We start from the raw sequence: 13,062 nt of genomic DNA, 5'->3' as shown, positions 1-13,062 counted from the left end.
ATGTCCAGGACATATTAGTGAAAAATGCACAAGGCAGAGTAATGATCTGACGGGAGCCGGTTTTTGCAAAAGGAGGGGAATCCTACGTGAACACTTGTGATCTGCGTTAAGGAGAAGGATGGGGAAAGCCGCACATCCGGCAGTCACTGTTGGCTCGTGGAGGGTCACGGGAGGGTCCCCCCTTCCGCATTTCTTATTTTCCCTCGTTTCCACAGCCACTCCTCAGTGTTACAAAGTATTGAAACCAACACCCGCCCATAAGAGCTGCTGGGCGAAGGAGGAGAGTGGGAGGGGCAGCATCGCATGGGCCTCCCCGCTGCCCCTCGGCCCCCAGTCCCTGCTCCCAGGCTGGATGGCGGATTGCAGAGCGCTGCGCCGGCTCCCTGCCACCCCTGGCCCTCCCGGCAGCCTCCTGGGCTGTCTCACGTTGACAGGGTCCATGTTGCCCAGCCCACGAGCTCTCTGCAGGCCTGCTGCCCCGGCCCTGACCCCGGCTCTCCGAGGGGTTGAAAGGCCACTGTGAGATAGCCCAGCTCCGCGCCCCCACCCCGCAGGAGGTCAGTTAAAAAGCATCGATGGGGAGGAACCCCCTTGGCTGCCTCTCTAGGGTCTCTTCAGAGCTGCCTGTGATAACAGCCGCAGGTCCTGAGCGCTTACTACGTGCCAGGCTCTGTGCTGGGCCCCTGAACGCTTTGCTGAGGCTCAGCCGCACGGCGGAGCTAATTAGGGGCGCAGACTCTGCAGCAAGGCACCCGGTATCCCTGGGCCCCGGTTTGCTCGTCTGTGCTGTGGGGATGATAACAATGCTTCCTTCCTTACAGAGTTGTTGAGAGGATTAAATGATTATATATGTGTGTGTATAAAATGATATATATGGGTGTATGTATGTATTCATAGATCTCTTATCTACATATTCTGTTATCTGCAACCTCCTGTCTGCGCAGTCTCTTTTCTATATATACTCTCTTATCTGCATGTGCATAAATACTAATTATGTATATAACAGGTAGGTAGATAAATAGATAAGAACCCAGCCAGTATTTACTAAGCACTTACTCTGGTAATTTGTCTTGAGAATAGTGTATCGGAGCTCTGGTGTTGAACTCATCGACTGGACCTGGTTCCTAACCCCATTTCTGTGGGTAACACTTAAGTCTCTCAAGATGACTGACAGGAGGAGGCTGAGAGAGTGTCCCCTATTGCTGTCACGTGGGGTATGTCCCTGAAAATTAGGAGCCACTTGGGTGAATTTCTCCAAGAAGAGAAGCCCACCTGGGCCGGGCTGTTGGAGGGTGTCCATACTGCAGGACTGGTCCTTGGTCTTCTGAGAGGATGGTGAAGTTCTGGTTCAGTTTGCTGCAGAACAGAAGAGGCGCCATGCACCCCACATTCTGAGTGGTCTATGCGCACAGCTGCTCCTGGGGTTGTGTGCTGTGGTGGCCCCGTCAGGACCTGCTCAGCCGATGACACTGGGAAGTGTGCTGAGGAGGAGGTGGCGGTGGGGGGTCCACTCCTAGGCCTCCAGACAGCTCGCCGTCCCTTCCGACCTCCTGTTAAAAGTTTAGCCCAATTCATCGACCAGAGTTTTCTGTCAAATGGGGACATTAGCAGACCAGGACCTTGGAATAATAAAGACAACACAATTGTCTCTTAATGGTTAAGAAGTTACAATTTAATCAACTGAAACTCTTGGCTAGGTGCATTGTGCGTGCCATCTCACTGAGTTCTCTCCATGCCTCCCATGAGCTGGGGACTATGTCGGTCCCCGTTTTTCAGGAAGACAGCCACAGAATTGATTACATGAAAAGCTGTCACTTACTGGGTGCCTACCCACCAGGCACCACGCCAAGTAAGTGCTTTTCTTGCAAGGTCGCTGTGATGGTCCCATGGTTGCGTAAAAGGACTCCGCTCTCCCCGTTTCTCAGATGGGAACACCGAGGTGCAGAGAGGTCAGGTCAAATCAGTGGCCCAAAGCAAAGACTCAGAGGGAGCGTGGAGCTGAGCTGGGATGCACACCAGAGGCTGCTCGGGCTCCAAACGCCTTTCTCCTCTGGGAAAGGGTTGCTTCCGCTTGAAGGGTGTGGGGGACCCCGTGTGGCCAAGTTTCGCCTTGCCTGGAAACAATCCCCACAGGCGGCTTGCCCTGGAGGGGGTGGGGAAGTTGGCAGGAGGGATACCCCCGCCCCCGCCCCTGTGGGGAGACTCTCCTGAAAGCAACTGAATTATTTCATCTCAGCATTGGTAAGAGGGTGAAAAATGAGAAACAACCCAAATGTGGCACAACAAGCGATTGGTGAAACCGATTCATTTATATAATGCAATGCAAGAGGCCGCTTAAGCTGGTGTCACGGAGCAGTGAGTAATTTGAAAAGAAAATGTTCAAAAGGTTGATGGAGAAACAGGCTGGAAGCAATCATGTACGACTGATCCATCTTTTAAAAAAGTAATCTGCGTTCTACATCCTCTTGGTCATATATTAAACCAATATTGCCTGCTGATACCTGAATGGCAGGATTCATTATGGGCAATTTTTAAAAATATTCTTTCTTGTTGTTTGTATTCTCCAAATGTCATTAATCTAACTGCTTTATTTTTCCTCTGGATAAAAGCACTCTCCTAGGAAGAGGATTAAAGATTTTTTCTATTACACTATGAGAGAAGAAAGTCCTCCCCCTGTGGGGCCTCAGTTTACCCACCTGTGAATGAGATCGACCTTCATGACCTTCAAATGACCCAATCGTGTTCCGTCACTAGGCATACTGTCCATGTTCTGGAATGTTCTCAAAGTTGGGGGTGCACCCAAAGAGCTCTCCTAGTGGGGTGTGGGGGGTCCTGTCGTCCACAGCACACTTCAGCCCCTTGTCCCCTGGGGAAGGTGGCATGGCTGATTCTGCCTATTTGACAGAGGGTGTGTTTCCAGTTCCCCAAACTCCATTCATAAGCTGCAGCTAAAAATCCCAAAACCGGGGACTCTGCAGCCCCAGTTGGACAGCCTGAGGACACCCTGCCAGGGGTTTCGGTCAATGCTCTGATCCAGGCCAGTGGCTGCCCGTGTGACAGGAATGTCACCTTATGGCCACAGCATGCCTCCAGGTTGCCTTCTGTCCAATGGAGCAACAACTTGCATATTGAATCCTTCCAACCAGGAGGTGGGTGCACCGGCAAAAGTTGAACTGGATGTGGCTCCGTGAGGACCCGTCCTTCCCCTAAGCCTGTCCTTACGAGTGGGGGATGGGGGTCTGTGGAGAATGAGGTCAGGGCGAAGTCTGGGGAAGGGGCGGGACGTCTGGAGGCAGCTGAGAGAGACACTCGCTCTGCCTGACGCTTGGTAGACGTGCTGCAGGTGTTTAGAGACCCAGCCTGCCTGACACTCCATCGCCAGCCCCATCCCCAGGCTCAGGGCCAGCCCACTCCTCTAGTCAGCAAGCCTCCCCGACTCTGGGATCCTCGTCTCCCCTGAAGGACCGGTCTTCCCAGATCAGTGGGTAGGCTTGTGGCTGCTCTAGTCTGTCACCTCTTCCTGCAGAGCATTTAAAGTCAATTCATCAATGAATGTTTCATAGGCCCCTCGGAGCTGTGGCAAAGGTTGTGTGTCAGTGTTAGAAGCTTGGCCCTGACCCCGGCTCTGCCCCTTGCTGTTTGTGAGAGCTTGGGCACTTCCCTCTCCTTGTTTTACCTGGGGAGAAACTGAGGCTCAGAGAGGGGCAGTAACTCACCCAAGATCACACAGCGGCTAAGTGGTGGGGTAGAGGTTAGAACTGGATTCAAAGCCTCATTTCCTCCCACTCTGCTGCATCTTAACACTGGACCACCCCTTAAATGTGCAAAGGAAGCATTCATTCCTCATTGTGTCAGGCTATCTAGGTGGTAGAGCCCAGGCACAAGTTGAGAGGTACAGGGGAGCCCTGGCCCTACCCGCTCCCCAGTCTGGGACAACGGCTGCCCACTGGCCGTGAGCCCCGGATTTTTGAGATGCTGTCTAAGCTCTGGATATGCAAAGGCTGGTGCGTGGACCTCAGGGCAGAGTCCCAGGCCCCAGCCCAGTCATGCTGAACCCCAATCCAGATGTCAACAAGATCCCAGAGGGTTCCTGTCCACTAGCCTCGAGATGCCAGGCACTGCAGCTGTGACCCCTTTATACCTCCACCCCGGCATCTATTATAAATGGATGGTCTCTTGACTTCTCAGTGGGGTAGGGGACAATGAGGCATCCCTAAATTAAACTCGATATTATTTTAGGGCCAGGCTCCCCTATGGAACTAACATTTATTGAGCACTTACTGTATACAAGGCTCTGTGCCGAGGGCTCTAGGTGCTTCACGTCACATGCTCCAGCCCACTGAAGAAAGTGGCGTTATGGTCCTCATTTCCTGATAAGGAAAGCGAGGCACATTTAATTTAGTAGCTGGCCCAAGAGGCCGCACAGGGGTCGGCAAAGCCAGGACTCACAAACTCCCACACTTCCCCGCGTCCAGTCTGCGGTTCTAGCACTGTCGTGTTACCTCCTGAGAGTACCTGGGTGTTTGGAGCCACCAGGTGTCATTCCCAAAGCGGGATCTGTGGGCTGGCGGCAGCAGCAGCAGCACCTGAGAACTTGCTAGAAGTGCAAATTCTTAGCCCCCCATTCTAGGCCCACTGCATCAGAAACTTTGGAGGGTGGGGGGCAAACTGGGATAGAAATCCAGAGGCCCGTCCTACAACTTCCAAAACATCCCACGGTGTCCCACAGCTGGTTCCCGTTCTCTCTCTACCTGGTGCCTGGAATGAGCTCTAGGGCAGACGCTTCTAATGAGGGCCTATGAACCCCAAGCAGGTTTCCCAGACCCCCAGCACTGAATGCAAATGTTTGTGCGCATGTGCCTGTGAGATGTGAGTCTGTGAAGAGGCCCCCAGCTGTTATTTGGGACCCAAAGGGACCTGAGACTCCCTCCACCCCCAGCAAAGGTTTGGAATCACTACATGGCTCTGCTTTGTAACTGCGGACATTTGGGGCTGGATGATTTTCTGGGGTGGGGGACCTTCCTGAGCACTGCAGGGTGTTTCGCAGCCTCCTTGACCTCTGCCTACTCAACGCCAATTGTACCCAGTGTTTCTGATGCTGCGCTGACAAATGGCCACAAACTTAGCAGCTTAAACAACACAGTTGTATCCTCTCACAGTTCTGTCGATCAGAAGTCTGACACACGTCTCACTGGCCAAGACTGAGGTGTCTGCTGGGCCGCATTTCCTTCTGGAAGCTCAAGGGGCAGTCCACTGTCTTGCCCTTTCTTGTCTTAAGAGATCACCCACAGTCCTTGGCTTGTGGCCTCTTCGTCCATCTCCAAAGCCAGCAACACAGCACATGTCCAGCTTTTGGCACATGGTCACATGTTCTCTGACTTTCTCCCCATTTAGGGACCTTGTGCTTCTATTTGTCCTCTCTCCTCTCACAGATAATCCAGTATAATCCCCCGATTTTGAGGTAAACCAATTAGGAACCTTCATTCCATCTGCCTCCTCATTCCCCTTGACATGTGATAAAACATGTTCCCAGGTTTCCAGGGATTGAGAGATGGGCATCTTTGAGGACGGACAATATTCTGCCTTCTGCACTATGAGTTCCCTACCTCCCAAGTTGTGACAGTCAAATATGTCCCTAGACATTGTTAACTGTCCCCAGGGACGCTGATTTACAGCATTCTCTAGCACAGTCAGGGCCTGCTTCTGGTAGCTATGCTCTTCAGTGAGTTAATTAGAATTCAGAGTCTGGACAGAAACAAGGTCCAACAAACACCGATTATCAACGCCTGGACCCTTCACACCACCCCAGTGAGGTCAGTGACATCAAATAAGCAAGTGGCTTAACCAAGCTGAGCCTCCACGTTGTCATCTGTGCCACGGGGACAAGAAGAACTCCTGCCAGGGTTGTGGGAAAGGCTCCCCACGGGGCCTGCAGAACAGTGACGCTCAAGGTCAGATGCTGTGGGCAGCCGTTCTGAGTAGCAAAACGGTATTACCTGTCTTACCTCGGGCTCCCCCAAAATCAGAGCGCAAGACGAAGGTTATTTTGGGAGGGGGTCCCAGGTTGTTGGAGAGGGTGTGGGGGGTGACAGCGTGGAAGGGACCAGATGGGGGAAACAGGAATGAGAGAAAAAGGCAACTTAGTTGTGTGACTGAGCTGGGTACCACTGGGGACACCTGCCCAGCGCTCCCTGGGCACCATCTCATGAAAAGAGACGATCCAGACACAGACATCCACAGAGGGATGACCATGTGAACACACAGGGAGGAGACGGCCGTCTTCGGGGCACGGAGAGCGGCCTCAGAAGAAACCAACCTGCTGATACCTTGATCTTGCTCTTCCAGCCTCCAGGGCTGTGAGAAAACATACTTCCGTTAAATCCGCCCAGGCTACAGTATTTTGTTACAGAAGCCCGAGCAGACTAATACAATATCATACTCATATTCCAAAAATGCTGCATTTCAGGTGACTTGGGGGTTTTTTTGTTTGTTCGTTTGGTTTTAAACGCAGGACTGCCCAGTCGCTAAATGAGGTTTTTCATGCCGGGGAAAGAGAGGAACAGAGGTTCTAGAGCCTCAGGCTTGGTTGTATCTCTGGCTGATTGATCATCTGCACCTCTGTCCCTTTCTCCTCTGCCCGCCCGGTGCCTCCTGGCCTCACTTCCCAACAAGCTCCTTTCGCTGGATTCCTTGGCTCAGGGCTGCTTCCGAGGGTGGGGTGTCGGCGAGGTCCAACCTGGGGACTGGAATCTTTGGTCGGCCCTGACTCAGGGCTGAGGTCATTTTCAGGTGTGTGCCCTGCTTGGCTGGGCTTGCCTCGGCCACCGCAGCTCATGGTAGGAGAGGAGGGGGATCCTGGCTGTGTCCTGAGCCATCCAGATCGCGACTCTCGTCTGCAGCTGAGGCAGCCTGACTCCCGCCTGCCCCGTCTCAGGCAGGCGCAGCAGCTGCGGTCCCTGACGTCACGGAACCCAGGTCAGAGCTTGTGCAGACTCACGCCCTTGACCCTTCACATGTGGCTCATCCGTGATAGGCTCCATGCTGTGGAACCATCTCTCAGTCTCTAGGAAGAGAGACGGACCAGCTTCGATCCCGCAGCGTCCAAGTTTCCAATCCAGCGATGACTCCAGCCCGCTCAGCCTGAATCGGCTCCCTCTTGCGTGCAATGACTATCTCCCGGGCCCCCTTCCCTGCTCTGCCAAGATACACACTTCCCACCTTTCTGCCCAAGCTCGGAGCCCCGCTGTCTTGGAGAGAATGGGCCACTCTGTGAGGCCTGCAGGCAGCCCTGCCCAGGGTGGTCCCCTGGCAGGGCCAGGAGCCTGGTGTCCCCAGCCCTGGCCAGCTGGCCGCACCCCCAGGGCTCCGGAGCTGCACATGCGTTGGGGAAGACACATCAGCCCCCATTCTGGTCAGAGGTCTGCGTTGTTTTGGGAAGTGTCCGATGATGGTTTTCAAACACCTTATTTTACTTCTGTTGCAAAAACATCCCATAGAATCATCTTAGAGCCGAAGGAAATGCATCTTGGCTGGGGACCGCGCACGCACGGGCAAGCTGATGAAGAGAGGTTCCCCGCTCTCCTTTCCGCCTGGTGCTTTAAGAAACGGATGGCAACTTGGTGTTCTGCACTCAACTTAGAAGGAAGAGTGCTCTCCAATGCCACTTCAGTGAGCTCCAGGTCCCTAGCTCCTGGGAAGATGCCAGCCGACCCCGCTCTCCTCTCTAAGACTCTCGTAGGTAGTCACCCTCCTTTGAATGGAATTTAGTAACGAACTGTGACATGAGATGACCCTTCGCTGTCATCTTCCTCTTGAAGCTATGACCTCTTTGCTATGGCTCCCATCAGCATCCCTGCCACCTTCACCTCCAGGATGACCACTCGGGCTCCCTTCTGGCCCCTCAGCCCCCATCCTGCCCCGTGCAGGTCCCTCCCCTCCAAACAGCCAGAGGCAGCTCTTCCAAGTCAGCGCCTCTGCAAACCCTTCTGTGAACTGAACAAAGACCCTTTTATGAAAAGAAAGAAAAAGACGCTCAACGAATGAGCATGAGAAGGGAGCTTGCTCAGCCTGGTCACAAGGAACTCCCCGCAAGCCCGCGACTCCATGATGAGCGACAGAGCGCCTCCCCCAAAGACCACGGCGCGATGGCCGCTCTCCTCCCATCCACTCAGCAGCGTCCTAGAGGGCGCAGCCCCACGGCTAGGCAAGAGACAGACATCCAAGGCAACCAGATGAGAAAGGAAGGAGTAACACTGTCTCTCCTCGCAGACACTGTGATGATCTGGGTCACATCGGGGGCGAAGTCCTGATGTGTAGCATTGACTGATTTCGGTGGCCCCATTTGAAAACATCGGCATGCTGCCCCTAAATACGCAGGGGGAAGAGTGTGCAGAGCCCACCCTAGGAATTATGGTTACGTAAACAGTGAAGACCTCACCCCTCCACAGGATTGATTCTCCCTCTGAAAGCCCTCCTCTGCCTTCCACTAGCGCAGGGCCTGGTGCAGAGTAAACATTTACTAAACATACACCAAAGTGGGGAGTGTAAACAGTGCCTTGGTGACTTCTCGTTGCTTTAAAGTTAAAATCTAAAGTCTTCCCTGTGGTCTCCGAGGTCCTGTGTGAGTTGGTCCCCATCTGTCCTCTTTCCCATCTTCTTACAGTCCCTTCACCCTCCCTGCATTCAGCCACAGCATCTGTCCTTCTCTTCCTCCGATGACCCAACCTCAGGGCCTTTGCACATGCTGTTTCCTCTCCCAGAGTGCTGCCTTCACTCGGCTAGATCTTATCACTCAAGTCCTTGTTTAATGCAGTGGTTCTCAAAACTGGGGAGGCATCTGCCAATGTCTGGAGATATTTTTTGGTGGCCGCAACTGAAGGGAAGCTACCAGCATCTAGTGAGTGGCAGCCCAGGATTCTTTTCAATGACCTACAGTGCCCAGAACAGTGCCCCTCATCCCCAACAAAGAATTATCCAGCCTCCAATGTCGATACTGCCAAGACGGAGAAACTCTGGCTTACTTTCAGCACGCCTGCCCCCATCACCTTCATCACCGCAGGAGGTTTTCCCTGTCATTCCTCTTCCTCGTAGCATTTAAGCACAACGCGGACCAGACCCACAGCAGACACCCCAGGGTATTTGCGAAGACACTCAGGATGCTTGGAACAGACTAAATCGCCCGCTTATGTCAGGATCGCAGAAGCAGGAACACACAAGAGTTTTATGCAAGTGATTTATTAAGAAAGTCCTCTAGAGAAACGAGAAGGCGATGAAGTGAGGCAGAGGAGGAACAGAAAGAGCCCAGGCAGGGTGAGGTTTCAGCCAAGCCTCAGCTCCGCCTGATCCTGTGGGGACCCAGGAGTATAAATTACATCTCAGTGATTGTCCCAGCATACTCAAGGCAAAGCAGCTGAGCTTTTAAATGCCTGTGCTGGTCACTCCAGAGCAACGCCACGGTATATTCTGTCTCCGAGCCCCACCGGTCCTCTGGGCTGGCAGGCAGAGCAGCTGGGAGCTGGGAGCAGCCCACCAAGAACAGCACAGGTGCCGCTACAAGGAGCTAAAGCTCCCAGAAGCCAGAGGATGTTCACACAGATACACCTGCGGGATCCGGAGGGCAAACTGACCACGTAAATCTGCAGAAAAGCTGGGCGATCCAGGGAAACTAAAGAGCCCCGTGTGACTTTTTCTGGCCTGAAAAGTGGCCAGGGGCCAGAGGAAGGGGACAAGCCTCGGCGAGCACCTCCTGCGACCCAGGAGCTGTGACATGACATCCGTGGGCATCGTTGGTATCAAATCCTTGCCCAGGGTCTTTGCCACTTATGCCCCTCCCATCATAAAAGGTTATAGACTATGTTCCCTTCTTGTGATTTATGTTTCTACAAAGGTTGCTCATAAAAAGAACGTCTATATGTCAAATCCACTTGACTTAATCAGCTCAGCGAGGCTTCCTGACTCCCGCGTGAAATTGCTCTGCCCCTTTGAGCAGTTAACCATCTCCAGAATGTCTCCTAAGCCACGGACGAGGCTGGGATAGTCGAGAACTCCTGAAAGTTGTTTCCAAAACTCTACGTGGATATGAGTTTTCATAGCAAGGGTATCTTGGTATCCAGGGGGCCTGTGACCCAAAACACATCCAAGGATAGAAGACAGAAGTCCCCTTTTTTGCAGCACTGAATTTCCTATTTTATGATGTTTGTTAAGGGAGCCTGAGCAAACTAATAAAGTGCCCCAAAGTGGGTAACTTATATAACAGAACTTGATTCGTCCCATTCTGGAGACTGGAAGTCCAAGGTCAAGGTCAGCAGGGGCGGTTCCTTCTGAGGCCGGGAGGGAGAACTGTTTGTGCCATGCCTGCGTCTTAGCTTCAGGTGGTGTGCTGGCCGTCTGGTGTTCTTGGCTTGTAGGTGCTTCACCTGATCTCTGCCCTCACCTTCACATGGTGTCTGTGTTCTCCCTGTGTGCATGTCTGTATCCAAATGTCCCCTTTTTGAAGGACACCGTGAGTCATATTGGATTAGGGGCCACCCTATTCCAGTATGACCTCCCTTTAACTATTCCCAAACAAGGTCACATTCTGATGCACTAGACGTTAGGTTTCAAGATAAGAATATTTGGGAGACTCAATTTTAGAATGTCTTAAAGTAGGGCAGGCACCATCTTGTGTTGTCAGGGGCGACGTCTCCCACCGCAAGGATAGGGGCTGGGAAGGGGAAAGAGCTGATGACAGGGGTGACCAGTTGACTGTGGGAAGAATGAGCCAGCCCCAGCCCGCCACCTCTGAGAAGCCCTCCTAGTGGCCTCCAGTGTCTCAGAGCCTTTTGTAGACCTCTTCTGTCCATTCGAGCCCACCTCTTAGCCCTGCCACTTTTGGGGGGACCAGGTCAGCAATGCACAACTTAGAAGTGGGTGGGAGTGCACAGTCATTGGGTGGCCTTGACCATGGGGGAATGGGAGCCGACAGAGAAGGCTTCCCTCCCTTATGCCCTGAGCAGATGCTTCTGCGATGCATTTCCTAAGGCTTCCGAGGTCCTGCAGGACACACACCAGTTGTCTGGAGCCAGCGCCAAGCCAGGAACACATGCCTGTGTCAGCTTCTTCCCTGTCCCTCTCTCCTGCTCCCCAGGACCACCTGCCCACACGTGAACCCACACCTCAGGCTCAGACTTGGGCTAATTCTGCAGGCTGAAAGGACAGAAAAACAGAGGTGGCCTTCTCCCTGGTGCCAACAGCACGATCCCCGCGGAGGGTGACCAAAGACAGGTGTAGGGGCGAGGGCAGCAAGTCCTTGAGAACAAACCACTAGCCCCTGCTTGTCAGGAACTCAAAGGCTTCTGTAGACGCCCCTGCACTGCTGAACAGTTCTATTTCCTAAAAACACCCAGGGAGGTTACACATTGCTGTTTGTAAGCTTGCTTCCCGAACACCCCATTTTTTCCAAAAATTAAAAATGCTCCCCCTCTGGAGCATCATTCCTAAAACAGCAATGGCTCAAAGCTTTGATGCCTCCGCCACACCAACGCGCATAACCTTGGGCAAGTTCTCTAGACGTTGTGCACCTCTGGCGTCCCATCCGTAAAATGGGGCCATAAGCACGCTGGCCTCAGTGTGGCTGCCAAGTTGATGTGAGGTCAGTCCTGCCAGGCTGTGTCCTGCCTTGCCTAGTTCCTGGTGAGCATGCAACAAATATAAACAAAGCCAGCAGTTTCCATGGAAGCGGGGGGGCGGGGGGGGGGGAGGACCGGAAGGGAGTGTGAAGACTGGGGCAGGGGTGTGGGGCTGAGAACCCACTGCTGCTCCATCTGGCTACTGGTCCCCTGGCTGCATTCAGTTTGTGACAATTCCCTGTGCTGATAACGTGCCTCCTCCTTTCTGTGTGTTATACTTTAATAAGCAACTTGAAGCCAAAAACTAAAATCACCTGTAGCTGCTGTTGGCGGTGGTGGTATTGAACCCCAGTCTATAGGAGGAAGTGGGCTCAGTGAAAAGCCAGGAAGCAGCAGCCCAAACCCGTTGGGGTACCTCCCCTGCCTGGGCTGGTTCCTGGCTGCGTGACTCCCCATGTCCAGACCTCAGTTCTCTATGGGCCTGATTCCAGGGTCTTGCTAGGATTCCCCATTTTCCTGATGGGGAAGCTGAGGCCCCGAACAGTTCATTATGAATCAGTAGGCGCTAGAGCTGGCTCTAAGAATAAGAATAGCCCTAACAGCTTCAGCTTCACTGGAGAGGACACTCCAGCGTCATCGCAAGATGTCGATTCAACACGGGAGGAGACAGATACCGTGTCACTCCCGAGTCGGACTGCACAGCCATTCTCGGCGGTGCAGATAGACTCTTAAGAAGCTACACCATCGTCTCTCGAGACGGATGGCTGCCGATGAACAGCACAGCGACACCAGCGGGCGCGTAGGACCTCTCCCTGGGAACCAGGCGCTGTTCTAGAATGTCCACGTTTAGTTCATTCCACCCTCATTTTACTATTCCCATTTCATAGAGGAGGAAACTAAGGCCCCGCGAGGCAAAGTCCACAGAAGCAAAACTCACGCAACTCACTGCCCGCAGAGCTCCTGGCTCCCACCCTTCCGATCCCTGTCCTTCCCCTCCCCCACCCGAGCATTTAGCCGGGCTGGGTCCTTGCCAAGTCTCAGCTGTCACAGCGTTCCCACCTTTGATCACCAGTCAGCGTTCTTGAAGTGCCGAGTCTCCCAGATGTTGGGCTGATCAAAGGCAGCTGTTGCCCGGACCCTCCCCAGAGCACAAGATTACAGACGCAGGCAGGAGAGGGGCGGGCGGTGGGCGGGGCGGACGCGTGACTGACGGGACCGCTCCGCCGGGGGGCGGGGCCAGGCGGGCGAAGGCGGGGCCTGCGGGGCTCTGGCCACCGCGGTGGCTGCAGGTTGAAGAAGAAAGAGCTTCCCCCGGTCCTGGGCAGAGAAACCGATGCGTGGTACAGCTGAGCCATCGAGTGAACTTCGAAAATGCTGGCGCTAGCTGGGGGGACCCTCCAGACCGGGTCAGAAGCAAAATCTCAAGAGATTAAACCTCGAGGTTGCCAGCAGCTTT

General features: G+C 53.7%; 1 long non-coding RNA gene across 1 annotated transcript; it reads right to left on the bottom strand.

The window, feature by feature from the left end:
- Nucleotides 1-1,523: 1,523 nt before the first annotated feature.
- Nucleotides 1,524-12,761, bottom strand: LOC149996843 (uncharacterized). Its single transcript, XR_016514001.1, has 3 exons — nt 12,666-12,761; nt 4,282-4,370; nt 1,524-1,619 (listed from the first exon to the last, which is right to left on the bottom strand). It is a non-coding gene; the product is annotated as an uncharacterized LOC149996843 (long non-coding RNA).
- Between the last annotated feature and the right edge of the window lie 301 nt (nt 12,762-13,062).

Source organism: Furipterus horrens, unplaced genomic scaffold (assembly GCF_987537825.1).
Source record: "Furipterus horrens unplaced genomic scaffold, mFurHor1.1.pri manual_scaffold_11, whole genome shotgun sequence".
NCBI classification, from domain to species: Eukaryota; Metazoa; Chordata; class Mammalia; order Chiroptera; family Furipteridae; genus Furipterus; species Furipterus horrens.
This window is presented reverse-complemented; position numbering and strand designations above follow the sequence as displayed.